The sequence below is a fragment of the Oryctolagus cuniculus genome, chromosome Y, assembly GCF_051225735.1.
Source record: "Oryctolagus cuniculus isolate XC-2025 breed Fujian yellow rabbit chromosome Y, ASM5122573v1, whole genome shotgun sequence".
Taxonomy (NCBI): Eukaryota; Metazoa; Chordata; class Mammalia; order Lagomorpha; family Leporidae; genus Oryctolagus; species Oryctolagus cuniculus.
Genome location: NC_142889.1, coordinates 28278042 through 28290526, shown reverse-complemented (window position 1 = coordinate 28290526; position 12485 = coordinate 28278042). Strand labels below are relative to the sequence as shown.

General features: G+C 39.2%; 1 pseudogene; it reads left to right on the top strand.

The window, feature by feature from the left end:
- Positions 1–2658: 2658 nt before the first annotated feature.
- On the top strand, positions 2659–3288 carry LOC149119438 (nuclear receptor subfamily 2 group C member 2 pseudogene; annotated as a pseudogene).
- Positions 3289–12485: the final 9197 nt, after the last annotated feature.

The following is a 12485-nucleotide window of genomic DNA, read 5'->3' as shown; positions in this document are numbered from 1 at the left end:
TCACTGCCTGCAGAAGTCCTGAAACCATTGACCTGAATATACTGGGCCATTGTCTGTTTTAATCTGAAAATTAATGCCTAAAAATAAGAAATATTTAATACAACAACTTATTGCATGTGTGTGGCTGTTTCTCCTGTCAAAGTGGAGGCCATTAAGGCATTAGAAAAAGTATCTATAGTTATATGGACATATTTTAATTTTCCAAATTCCAGAAAATGTGTAACATCCATTTGCCAAACAGCATTTTTTTAAATCTTCTAGGGTTGGCAGACATTTATAGACCTAATGGCTAGAATGGAGAGTATTGGTTGCAAGACAAGACAATACATTTTGATTGCTGAGTAGTAAATTGTAGAAACTGTTGATTTAGCATAGTTGGATCTTGATGTAGCAACAGATGATTGAGTTTTTCTTGTTCTAAATATTGGATGTTTATCCTAGTAAGTTTGTCTGTAGCCTCATTTATTCAGCTAGCTGTCCAGGAATTCCAGAGTGGACTCTGATATGGAAGATGTAAAAAGGCTTATTATGTGATAAAAAATTTTTGTAGAGAGGTAAAAAAATAGTTGCAAATGGTGTATTCTTTGGTTTAATATAGGAAGTTTATAAGGATTGTAAAGGGTCAGTAAGGACATTGACCTCTTGGGAAGTCATTTGTAAGTCATTGTGAATACCCACTAATTTCAAAATTTGTGCTGATCCCTGAATATTATGCCAAGTCTTGTGGACAGAAAGTTTTTGATTTGATTTATAACAAGTCATTGTGGCTGTCTCTGTAGAACTACCATTTGTACATAGGGTATCAGCCTGGGGAACAGCATATCTACTCAGCATTTGAGGCATAACATGGGTCTTGCAAGTAAGGTGAGTGAGCATCTTCCTAGATGGGTAGTGGGAGTTTATTTTTCCCAGAAAATGTTGTAGAGTAGCTTGCCCTATGGGATCATTTTCATGTAGATATTCTACTTCTTGTTTATTTAAATGTAGTATGAGGGTATGATACTCTACCCCAACAATAGCTTGACACTTTTCTGCCTTCCTTATTAAGAGTCATAGTCATAGTTAAATAAGGTGTGATGAAGTTAGGAAGTACATGAGAGAGATGGGTATACTCTATGCCTGCTTCTGAATTTTGGCTTATTATTCGCAAAGGTTGTTTTTTTGGTAGGGACTATAAGTAATTGTATTTCCTTTTCTTGGATTTTATCTATGTAGTTCCATTTTATCAAAACTTTATCAATTAAAGTACTTCCTGAGCATGAAGAGTAGCCATTCCTATTGAATTAAAGTGGAATCTCCCTCCAATAATTGAAATAAAGGACTCATTTGAGCAGTAGTAATGGAAAAATATGGTCCACACCAATTAATATGTCCTAGGGCTTTTCTAGCTCATTTAACCTTAAAGTTTTCTTTAACTCCAAATGAGGTTTTATAGATCTTATGGCTGTGTCAGTAATTATTGTTCCCAAATATTGTAAAGGTTTCTACTTTTGTACTTTTTCTGGTGCTATGTAGTCTGTTTATACAGCATGCCCTGAAGGTCACAAAAGGCTTTGTCTAAATAATCCTCATCTGGATGTCCTACCAATATATAATCCATATAATGAAAACTGTGGGATATAGGCAAAGGAAAGGTTGTGTAGCCTTATTAACATAATACTGGCATATATTAAGACTATTTTTCATTCCCATGGGGAGGACTGTCCACTGATATCAGGGTGTAGGGATATTATTATTTAACTGTTACACTGGAAAGGTGAATCGCTCTTTGTCTTTAGGATGGGGAGGAATAGAGCAAAAGCAATCTTTTAGTTCCAAAATAATGATATGGTAATGAGCAGGGATAGCAGGAGGAGCTAGGAGTGCAGGCTTCAAGTGCCCATCTTATTCATGACTTTATTAAGAGCTCTGAGGTCCCAATTTTAATTGGTTCCTCAACCAAATGTTGAAAAGCCTTTAGTTCTCATTCAGGGGCCATTACTCAACCCATGTGGTGGTATCTGAAGTCCACTGTAAAGGAAGAAGCTATATGTTTGGTGGTGGCCCTTAGAATAGTAATTTACAAAAGGCATTGAAACTATGTGCACACTTTACTCCTCTTGTCTTTAGCATACGTTTTCTCATAGCTATGAAATGCCTTCTTTCCACAGTGGCTGAATTTCCCATGACTACCTGTATTTATGGGACCAATTACCCCTATTTACCCAAACTGCCATGGTGAATTTCTCTCCTCTCTGAAAGTTCTGTGTGCCAGGATGAGTCCTCTGTCCCAATCAGAAGCAGGAAAGACTAAGGCAAGGACTACAGCTGCAGTGAGCAGCAGGGGTTGGCAGTGCACTACAGATGATGAAAAGATAGCAAATGCAAACTGTGCCAGCCCCACATTGAGCAAAACTTATGCTGCTTATTTTCTCAAGCAGCAACCCAGTGAGTCTGAAATACTGTAGAAAAATGATCGAAGGCACTGAGTGAAGACTCTGGGACTATCTTCTTTAGATCAGCCAATTTTTTTTCAAACAAGAAATATGGAGTCTGGTATGAGAGGTTTGACAGGGAGGCTTTGTTTTCCACAAAACTATAACTACAGTAAGGACTTAGGTCGTCAGAGAGGAAACAGACATGAAATCACCCACAATATTGAGAAAGGAGGATGTTGTGCACTTCTCATACAGCCAAATTCCCTATTGCTCCATGCAGTGTTCTGTGAAACTAGGACAGAGTTCACTGTGTGCAGCCCCCTCTTCCCTTCCTCAAGGGTCTTTTGGCCATGTTAGACAAGAGCCTCCAAGTTGTCAGTGCTGTTGATGTCTTGCTTCCCAACACTCTCCACCATTCTGACTGCCATTATAAACCACCTGCATAACAGCATCCAGGAAGACACACTCTCCATCTACTAGATAAAACAGGTCATGGAGCACATCTGGAAGCTGTAGGAGTTCTGTAACCGCATGGCAAAGCTGGATATAGGCAGCTATGAGTATACATACCTTAAAGTTATAGTTCTCTTTAGTCCTGAGCATCCACGTTTGACTGAACAAGCCAAAAAATTTCAGGAAAAGGCACAGATGGAGTCGCAGGGTTATATTCAGAAAACCTACTTGGAACACACCTACCAATTGGCCCAGATTCTTGTCTGCCTGCCAGCATCCAGGTTCATGGGATCCAACATAACAGAAGAATTTTTTTTTTTACTTATCCCATTTGCAATGCTTTGATAGCATAATATCCTATATCCTCAAGATGGAGACTGCAGAGTACAGCAACTCGATCCCAGGATCCTGCCTGTAGTGCACACCTCATGCCCACCCAGCAGCAGAGGATCCTCCAGACCAACCAAGACACAAATGAAATAAAAATAGTGGCATTTTGGCATGTGAGGATAGTCTCAGTTTGTTAGCCATTTCCTACCTGGTTTCTTTTTATCAGTTAACCCCAAAAAACTACAACTAAAAGACTAGTGGATCCGTTCATGCCTAAGAAACATTTTAATGCCTTTTAATGAAATATCAGATTTTGGAACATTCTTTTAACTCAATTTATATTTAGAAATTCTCGAAGGACAAAAAGCAAAAATGAAGCTTTATAATGTCAGAGATTGGTATTAAAGAAAACTAAAAGAAAAAATAAAAACTATGTATGAATTTAAATAGTTTTGAAAAAATAAACAATTCTACTTTTAATAAACCTTCTTGAAGCTCCCTTGTGTATCTATGTTAAGAAATCTTTGAACCCCGTGCTCTTTTTTTACCATCCCATTATTCAGAATGATATTTGCTTGTTTTAAGCATGCACATTATGACTAAAAATAGTATAAAGCGGGCCGGCGCCGCGGCTCACTAGGCTAATCCTCCACCTTACGGCGCCGGCACACCAGGTTCTAGTCCCGGTCGGGGCGCCAGATTCTGTCCCGGTTGCCCCTCTTTCAGGCCAGCTCTCTGCTGTGGCCAGGGAGTGCAGTGGAGGATGGCCCAAGTGCTTGGGCCCTGCACCCCATGGGAGACCAGGATAATTACCTGGCTCCTGCCATCGGATCAGCGCAATGCACCAGCTGCAGCGCACTGGCCGCGGTGGCCATTGGAGGGTGAACGAACAGCAAAGGAAAACCTCTCTCTCTCTCTCTCTCTCTCTCTCTCTCTCTCTCACTATCCATTCTGCCTGTCAAAAAAATAGTATAAAGCTTCACATCTGCGGTTGGTAAATTTTGAATTTTTTAAATCAGAAATTTCATCAATGGGAAGTTAAAGATGTTGGTCATCCATTCTGTCCTAGATACTGAGCACTGTTTACCAACAAAGTCATAGTGCCTAATTTTGCACTCTATATTGTTGTCTGCTGGAAATGCAAACATTGCAAATAGTATCTTCATTGTGAAATTCAATTCTGCTTAAAAGGAAAGCAAAAGAAATATCAGCACTGTTCACATTCAATTTATTATAAGATAAATAGTACATTAACCCTCACCTACACCAGTTTACAATTCTGTTTCTTACTGTTTCATATTGTAAATTTTTAAAGCATTAAAAGATGGCAAGAAGAAAATGAGGATCAATAAGAATCAAAGAAAATGCTTAGCAATATTGCTGATGTCAATGATGTTAATATTTTAGTTAAAAAGTTCATAAGAAGATGGAATTAAAAGATATTGTGCATTTCCCATGAACTTTGAAGTCCCAATTTCAGCATAGTCACTTCCATAGGCTGCTGGCCACACAGTCTGAGGCCCGAGAGCAAGTGATGAGAAGACCTTGATGTGCTTGATGTCCTGCAACAAGTGAATGCCCGTGTGCCTCAGAGCCCTCATACCTGGGTTGGGTTCCATGGAGCCTCCTACTGGTGCACTTGCTGCTTTCCCATGTGCAGTTAAATAACCCTCCCAGGCACCCAGAAGCTGCCTATGGTGTTAACTGCAATTTGGGATGGCATACAGGTCACCACGTCTGCCTGTGCTGGTGCCATCCTGGGATACAGTGTTCCTCAGTGTATGCAGTAAGTGAGGGCACGGGGCCATTTCTGGTACTTCTTGTGTTGGGCAGAGTGGGAAGAGACAGTCCTGTTTTACTTCTTCATGACCCCAGCACAGAATCCTAGATGTTAATTTAGGTCTCACCAGTTTCTGTGTAAAGGTGCTGACTTGTGGAGTACAATCTCAGTCGGTTGATGGCACTGATTTGGAAAACCCAGTACCTTGTGACTCAGCTCCAAGAGAAGTCTTCATAATGAAGTCTGCAGCCTCCCTTGCCAACTGTGTCTAATCCCCTGATCATGGAAACCCTGGAGGTCAGCAGGAATCTTGCTTTGTAACCTTAGCACCATCTTCTGTGCATGTCAGAGCAAGCTAACAAGAGTATCAGGCAAAAGAAAACAGAAAAGTTTTCTTCCATTCTTCAAGGGTGCCTCCCAATGCCAATGTGGATCACAAGCTGGTGGATGTCCTTCCAAGTTTTGTGCATACAGGAAGAGAGAATAAATGCTGACTGCCCAGAAAGCAGGTTTCTGTAGCTCAACAGGAATTGATGGCTGAAGCCTACCAGACAGAGGTTTATCAGCATTAATAGTGGAAGTGAGAAAGCTCAGTGAGCTGGTTCTAAGCCTCTCTCCACATCTCTGCTGACAGCTAAGCAGGCCTTCTCCAAAAAGAGTAGGGAGGAAGGAAGAGAAGGCATACAGCGCATTCTCAGACAAATCAATATTGACTGCTGATTTCACAAAAGGGTCATTTTACTTAAAGTAAACTTGCAGGGCTGTTGTCACACTCATTTGGGGAGTGAACCAGCAGATGGAAACCATCTCTCTCTCTCTCTCACTCTCTCCCTCTCCATTTTATTAAATAAATACTATTTTTACAAATAATACTTTTATCAACAGACTAAGTTTTAATTTAAATCTATGTGTTTTAAACTGCAAATAATTTTGCATATGAAAAGAATATTAATAACTTGGTCAATTTCACTTTCTTAAAACTGAGCGGATTGGTATTTTTGATCATATGACTCATGGATTTGCCTGAGAAGCCGGACCCAGTTGCACAGGACTCCAGGCCTTCTGGGAGCTCTGTCTCTGGTGGTAGATGTGGCATGTCTGCAGAAGGCCTACTCACCTCCTTTCTCCTTTCTTTTCCAGATGAAGAGGGTGACAGGCATGGACAGGGATGGCAATGCCACATGTATCTGCCTCAACTAATTACTTATTGTGGAGAATGTGTGACGTTTATAAAAATAGCCTCCCTTGTTTTCACTAGTGAGATAATGAGGAGTATACAATTTGCATCAGCAATGTCAATATTTCATTTTAATTCTTGATACTGAAGTGTCTTCCCTCTGTCCTGGGAAAGATTTCTTGATGAAAGAATTTGGGCAACTTTGAACAAGGACAAAGCTCTGCCTTGAGATGGCTGTAATTTCAGGTGATGTAACTTCCCTTTCCTGGGACTCCTTTTCCTTATCTGGGAAGTGGGAGTTTTGGGTTCACAGATGTCATGTTCCATGTTCTGAGGATAAAAAAGGTCTTTTAGTCATAAAGGGGCAACATGGGTCTGTAAATACCAGATATGGAGTGATGACACACAGTAGCTCTGTGTGAATGTGCAGTTCCCTGGTCACTCACTGCCTTACCACCTCATACATCACACATTCTAACCAAATCCACAGAAGATATTCAGTGATGACAGCCGGGAACCATGAGTGGACATGTAGTTCCATGTTACTCATGACAAGCTCCCCTTATATATCACCCATTCTAGCACAAGTCATACAAGTCTATCATGGACAGGGACATCAGAAGGTGTTTGATGCTGTGTTGCAAGGCATGGCCCACATGACTCTGGTGAGTACTCAGAATACTCAGGTAACACTGGATCACGTGTGAAGAGCCACACTGTATATTCCAGTGGTCTCTAATGATCACTCTATGTATCTTAAAGACTTTGAAGGGAGGGCTTTTTTTTTCTTCACTATTATCTATTAAGTTTGAAATCTTATAATGTGATATTAATAAGAAAATATTACCTTTATTTTCCCCCAGAGGACCTGAATCTGAATATGCACTGATTTTTTTTAGTATTTTAAACAGCAGTATAGTTTGCAGTCCTTTTTAATCTGAGAAAAAAAGACTTCATTAATATAATTACATTAAAGTAAACAAGCCGCTATAATCCAAAAGTTGTACTTTCAAAATTTATATTTATTAAATAAAAGTTAAAAAACATACAAGGTAAAATGTGTCAATGCTAAAAAAAATGGAGAGACCTCTAAAAAATCTTTGTGTTGTCTCTAGTCCTTGAATTGCTGCATAAACAAACCAAAATCCATCTCCGTGTAAATAATAAAATGAAAAGCTTAGCCAATTAGAACTGCAGATTAACCAGAAACCCCCAACTAACCTCTGCCTAGAGACTTTACCAGTCAGAAACCTCCAAGTAACCTCTAACTAGGGACCTTCCACTTCAACCAAACATTTTATTTGTTTATCTTCGGTGAACTCATTAAAGGTTCCCCTAATGCCCTCTTGGTTGAACCTGAACTACTTGTAATCTGGGGCTGCAAAACATATAAATCACTGAGTGCTCAGGTAAACTCTAAGAATTTCAGTGTGCCTAGGTTTATCTATTAATATCAATAAATTGGTATTTAAATACAAAAAATAAACAGTACATCAAAATATGGACATTAAAACAAAGTATACCAAAAACTTACTCCTTTTTGGTCTTCATCTGAGTTCTGCTGGTTTCTGAATTCCTATCACTGTTAAACATTTTGTTTCTTCCATAGCAGACAAAAGTCAAGTGGACAATCTAATAATTATTTATGCCCTTTCTTTGAGATAAAATGAAAATCATGAGTGGTTGAAGACAGTGAACCCCTGAGGGACCTGTCTTATGTATTCCCAGTGTGATCCCAAATTTCAAATCAGGGCAACATGGTACACCAAAGAGCACTTAATAGAATATAACCTAGGGATCATGGGAATTGAAATTCAGTCTTGTTTTTGCCAGGTCATAGCTAGTGGCCAGGGGAGGAGGTTTGAGCCCTCTGGGAGCTTCCCTATTTTCACAGCTGTTTTGTTGAGAGATTTTGGCATGAAATGCTTGGAGTATGGTAGGCACTTATCAAAGAGCTCTTCCAAGTATGTTCAACCATGGTGCTACTACTGTTTGAATGTGAGAGAAATATTACATTTGACTCCTTGGGCATTTCTGTAACACCTCTTCACTAAGATACCCCACCAATGCAAAATCAACAAAAGCAAGTTTTTCCATGAGGATGGCAGAATTTAAAAGAGGACTGATAGGAAAATACTCAGAGAATGCTTTGTGAGAACTCATAGCAGAAACATGGGGAGCAAGAAAGGGATTTCATTGTCCTGAATCAAAATGTCCAAGTCTGAAAGTGCTGTGGTGGGCTGAGCATTGTGGCACAGCAGGTTAAGCTGTTACCTCCAGGATGAGCATCTGAAATGAGCACAGTTTTGAGTCCAGATTGGTCCACTTCTGATGCAGTTCCATGCTATTGTGATTGGGAAAGCAGTATAAAGATGGCCCCAGTAGTTGGGCACCTACCACCCACGTGAGAGACCTCACTTAAGATAACATAGGTGCTTTGGATTGATTTTGCTGTGTTTGCATTTCAATTTTGATGATTTTTCCCTTTCACTGCTATTTTCCTGGTTTGCTATGTAGCCTCACCATTCCATTTTCCTTCTACGTTCTTGCTGGGGAGAGGGAGTTGGGAAAGATGTCTGGGCTGAAAGCCTCCATGTGCGTTCTATCAGGGATGTTCTAGGGTGTCATTTCTTGTTAGCCTCTTGCTACCTTTGTGGTCAGTCATTGGCTCCTAGGCAATGAAGCTTTGGAGGAGGCCCTACTTGTAAGACTTTGGGTATCAGCAGATAAGAATGGCATTGATTTTAGGGAAAGAGTCAGTTAAATGGCCCTGAACTTAACAACACTTAATGGGTAAAGCTGTCACCTGCACCACCAGCATTCCATATGGGCATCAGTTCCAGGCAGAGTTGCTCTGCTTCTTATCCAGCTCCCTGCTAATGTTCCTGGAAAGCACAAAGTATAGCCCAAGTTCTTGGGCCCCTTCACTCATGTGGGAGATCCAGAAGAAACTCCTGCATCCTGACTTCAGCATGGCCCAGTCCTGGCCATTTGGGGAGTAAACCATTGGATAGAAGTTCTCTCTCTCTCTCTCTCTCTCTCTCTCTCTCTCACACACACACACACACACACACGCACACACACACACACACTTTCATGTATGTAAATAAATCTTTAAAAAGTAAAAAGAAAAATAATATTTTCCCATGAAAATCAAAGGTAAGTATAACTAAAGACTTACCCTGGGATGGCATTCTGGCACAGCAGGTTAAACTTTTGCTTGCAACACAGCATCCCATAGGAGTAGCAGATCAACCCTTACCTTCTCTGCTTCTGATATATATATATATATATATATATATATATATATATATATATATCTGTCTCTTTCCCTCCCTCCCTCTCTCTCTCTCTGTCTTTCAAAGAAATATCTCTTTGAAAAAATATCACACAAGCCCATCCATCCCCTTCCCCAAAGTTACACTTCATCCCAAAATGAGCATATGTTCTCATAATTGCTGCACCTGTTTAATTTCTTAAGAGTTAAAGAGAGAGGTAGAGATACAGAGAGACTTAGTTCTTAGTTTTTTACTTAGTTCTTTTTCTCATGACTAATATTCTTTAAAAAAAGATTTATTTACTTATTTGAAATTTAGAGTTACACACAGAGAGAAGGAGAGGCAGAGAGAGATAGAGAGAGGTCTTCCATCCTCTGATTCACTCCTAAATTGGCCTCAATTGCTGGAGCTGTGCAGATCTGAAGCCAGGAGACAGGAGCTTCCTCCAGGTCTCTCATGAGGGTACAGTGGCCCAAGAACTTGGGCCATCATCTGCTGCTTTCAAGGGCCATAGCACAGAACTGGATTGGAAGTGAAGCAGCCAGGACTTGAACCACTGCCCATAGGAGTTGCCAGCAATGCTGGCCATGGATTTACCTGCTATGCCACAGTGCTTGCCCCATGACTTATATTCTGAGCCTTAAGAAATTCTGTCATAACTTGAGAAAAGAGACTTTTTCTTGTTTTCTCCTAAAATGCTTTTTTTTCTTGTTTTCTCCTAGGATGTCAAGTAAGAATATACTTTTATAAGAACTCAATTTTCTCAACAATATTTGTTTAATATATACTGTTTCCCATCTGGTTTTCAAATATTTTATTATGAAAATTTTAGTGTACAGAAAGAAACAAAAGTCATACAGTGATGTTCTGTATACCTGACATGTAAAATTAGCAATTTCTAGCATTTTGCTGTGTGTCAATGAGTGTGCAGGTGCATATGTAATTTTTGTTGAATTCATTTGCAGGTAAGTTGCAGATATCTTGACATTTCACTCCTCACTATTTCATTATACGTCTAAAAATATGGACAGTCTCCCAAATAAATGCAATGTCATTATTACACCTAAACAACTACCAATAATTACAAAATTTGCTATTGTTACTAAACATTTTTCAAATTTTCCAGTTGTTTCAAAAATTTGTTTAAAGTGTAAAAATCAATACCTTTGTAGAATAAATTGTATTCAGTTTTGTCTGAGTATTTCCTAATGGTATCCTTTAATTTACTCATTTAATCTCTTGTTTACTGTAAGCTTGAGGTTATATCTAGAGGTTTAGATTTAAGTAAAATATATTTTGGCACAGTCCTCACTGAAACTTTAATAGCTTCTTCATCATGTATCAAGTGCAAGTATGTACCTGGACTATTTGTGAAAACTCTATTCTGTCTTAAGAGAGTTCTGTCTCCCTGCAGTATACCAAGTGGCCCGAGTTTCTGAGTGATAATGGAACAGGATTTGTAGGGCCTTGACCTTTCTCCTTATTCTTTTTGTCCTGGATAGTTTTGCACATTTATTCAGCTTTTTTATATCTTTGGAAAATATTTTTGGGATTTAGAATTACATTAAATTTATAGATTAATTAATTGCTATATTGTCTTTCCCTCATGAATTTCTTAAATTTCTTTATTTGTTTCAATCTTCTTTTATGTACTACTGCAATGGTTTGTGATATTTTTCCAAAAAGGTTTTACCATGTATTTCTTATGAGATACATTGTAGTTCTTACTGTTACTATAAGTGTGATTATGTTAAATTGAATTTTTAGTGGATTTTTCAATGTATTATTGATTTGTATATTAGTTTTTTGCATATTAATCTGCAAACAATGTACTTTCATAATTTCAAAATGTTTTTTGTTATATATCCTGGCATTTTTGTCTTTTTCCTTAAAGGAAAAATGGGAGGATTTTAAGAAGTTCATGTAAAAAGAATGCTATGAAAATGCTATGCATGGATTTCAAAGCATGTTAGACCCAAATCAGTTTTTATCTTTTTTTTTTTTTGACAGGCAGAGTGGACAGTGAGAGAGAGAGAGAGAGAAAGGTCTTCCTTTGCCATTGGTTCACCCTCCAATGGCTGCCGCGGCCAGCACGCTGAGGCCGGCGCACCATGCTGATCCGGTGGCAGGAGCCAGGTACTTACCCTGGTCTCCCATGGGGTGCAGGGCCCAAGTATTCAGGCCATCCTCCACTGCGCTCCCTGGCCACAGCAGAGAGCTGGCCTGGAAGAGGGGCAACCAGGACAGAATCCAGCACCCCGACTGGGACTAGAACCCGGTGTGCCGGCACCGTGATGTGGAGGATTAGCCTACAGTTTTTATCTTTTAATTCTGTTTTCCCACAAATGCTTTGAAGTGCCCTCATATTTCTCATGTTTGACCACTGAGCATGATGCATAGGTACATTGGTGTAATTTCCCTCCTAATCCTAAATTTAGAGATCCTTGGTTATTCTTAGAATATTAGCATGGACAGAAAGATCTTTACCAGTTTCTATTAACATTTACCATAGGCTTACTTCAAGACCCACTCTTAGGTGTATGCAGAGAAGTAGATGTGTAAATCTACCTTAAGACCTAACTAGAAAGTTTATAGCACCTATTCATAAAAAAGCCTGAAGTACTACATCACTAAACATTATAGCACTACTTAAAACTGCCATTCTCTTTAAAGCAGAAACAATCCAAAAGGTCACTGAAGGAGGATGTATAAACAAATCGTTGAATCATTGGAACATGGCACAGCAATTTTCTTTGTGTTGAACAGTGTATTTCAGCATTTCTTTTGTACAAGTGTATGAGAGGTAAATTCCATTTTCCTCATCTCTTGAATCATAACTTCCATGTGTGGAATTCTGGAGTGACCAGGTTCCTCAGCATATGAAGATGCCAGCTCATGATCCTCTGGCTATGACCCTTGTTGAGGAAAGGCCCCAAGTGGTATCAACTGATGACATAAGGATAATCTCTGTGTTCTCTCTGTTTGCTGTTTACACTACTTATATTTTAAGCTTTTGGTGTTCTGAAGGATCCCCACGATGTGTCTATACA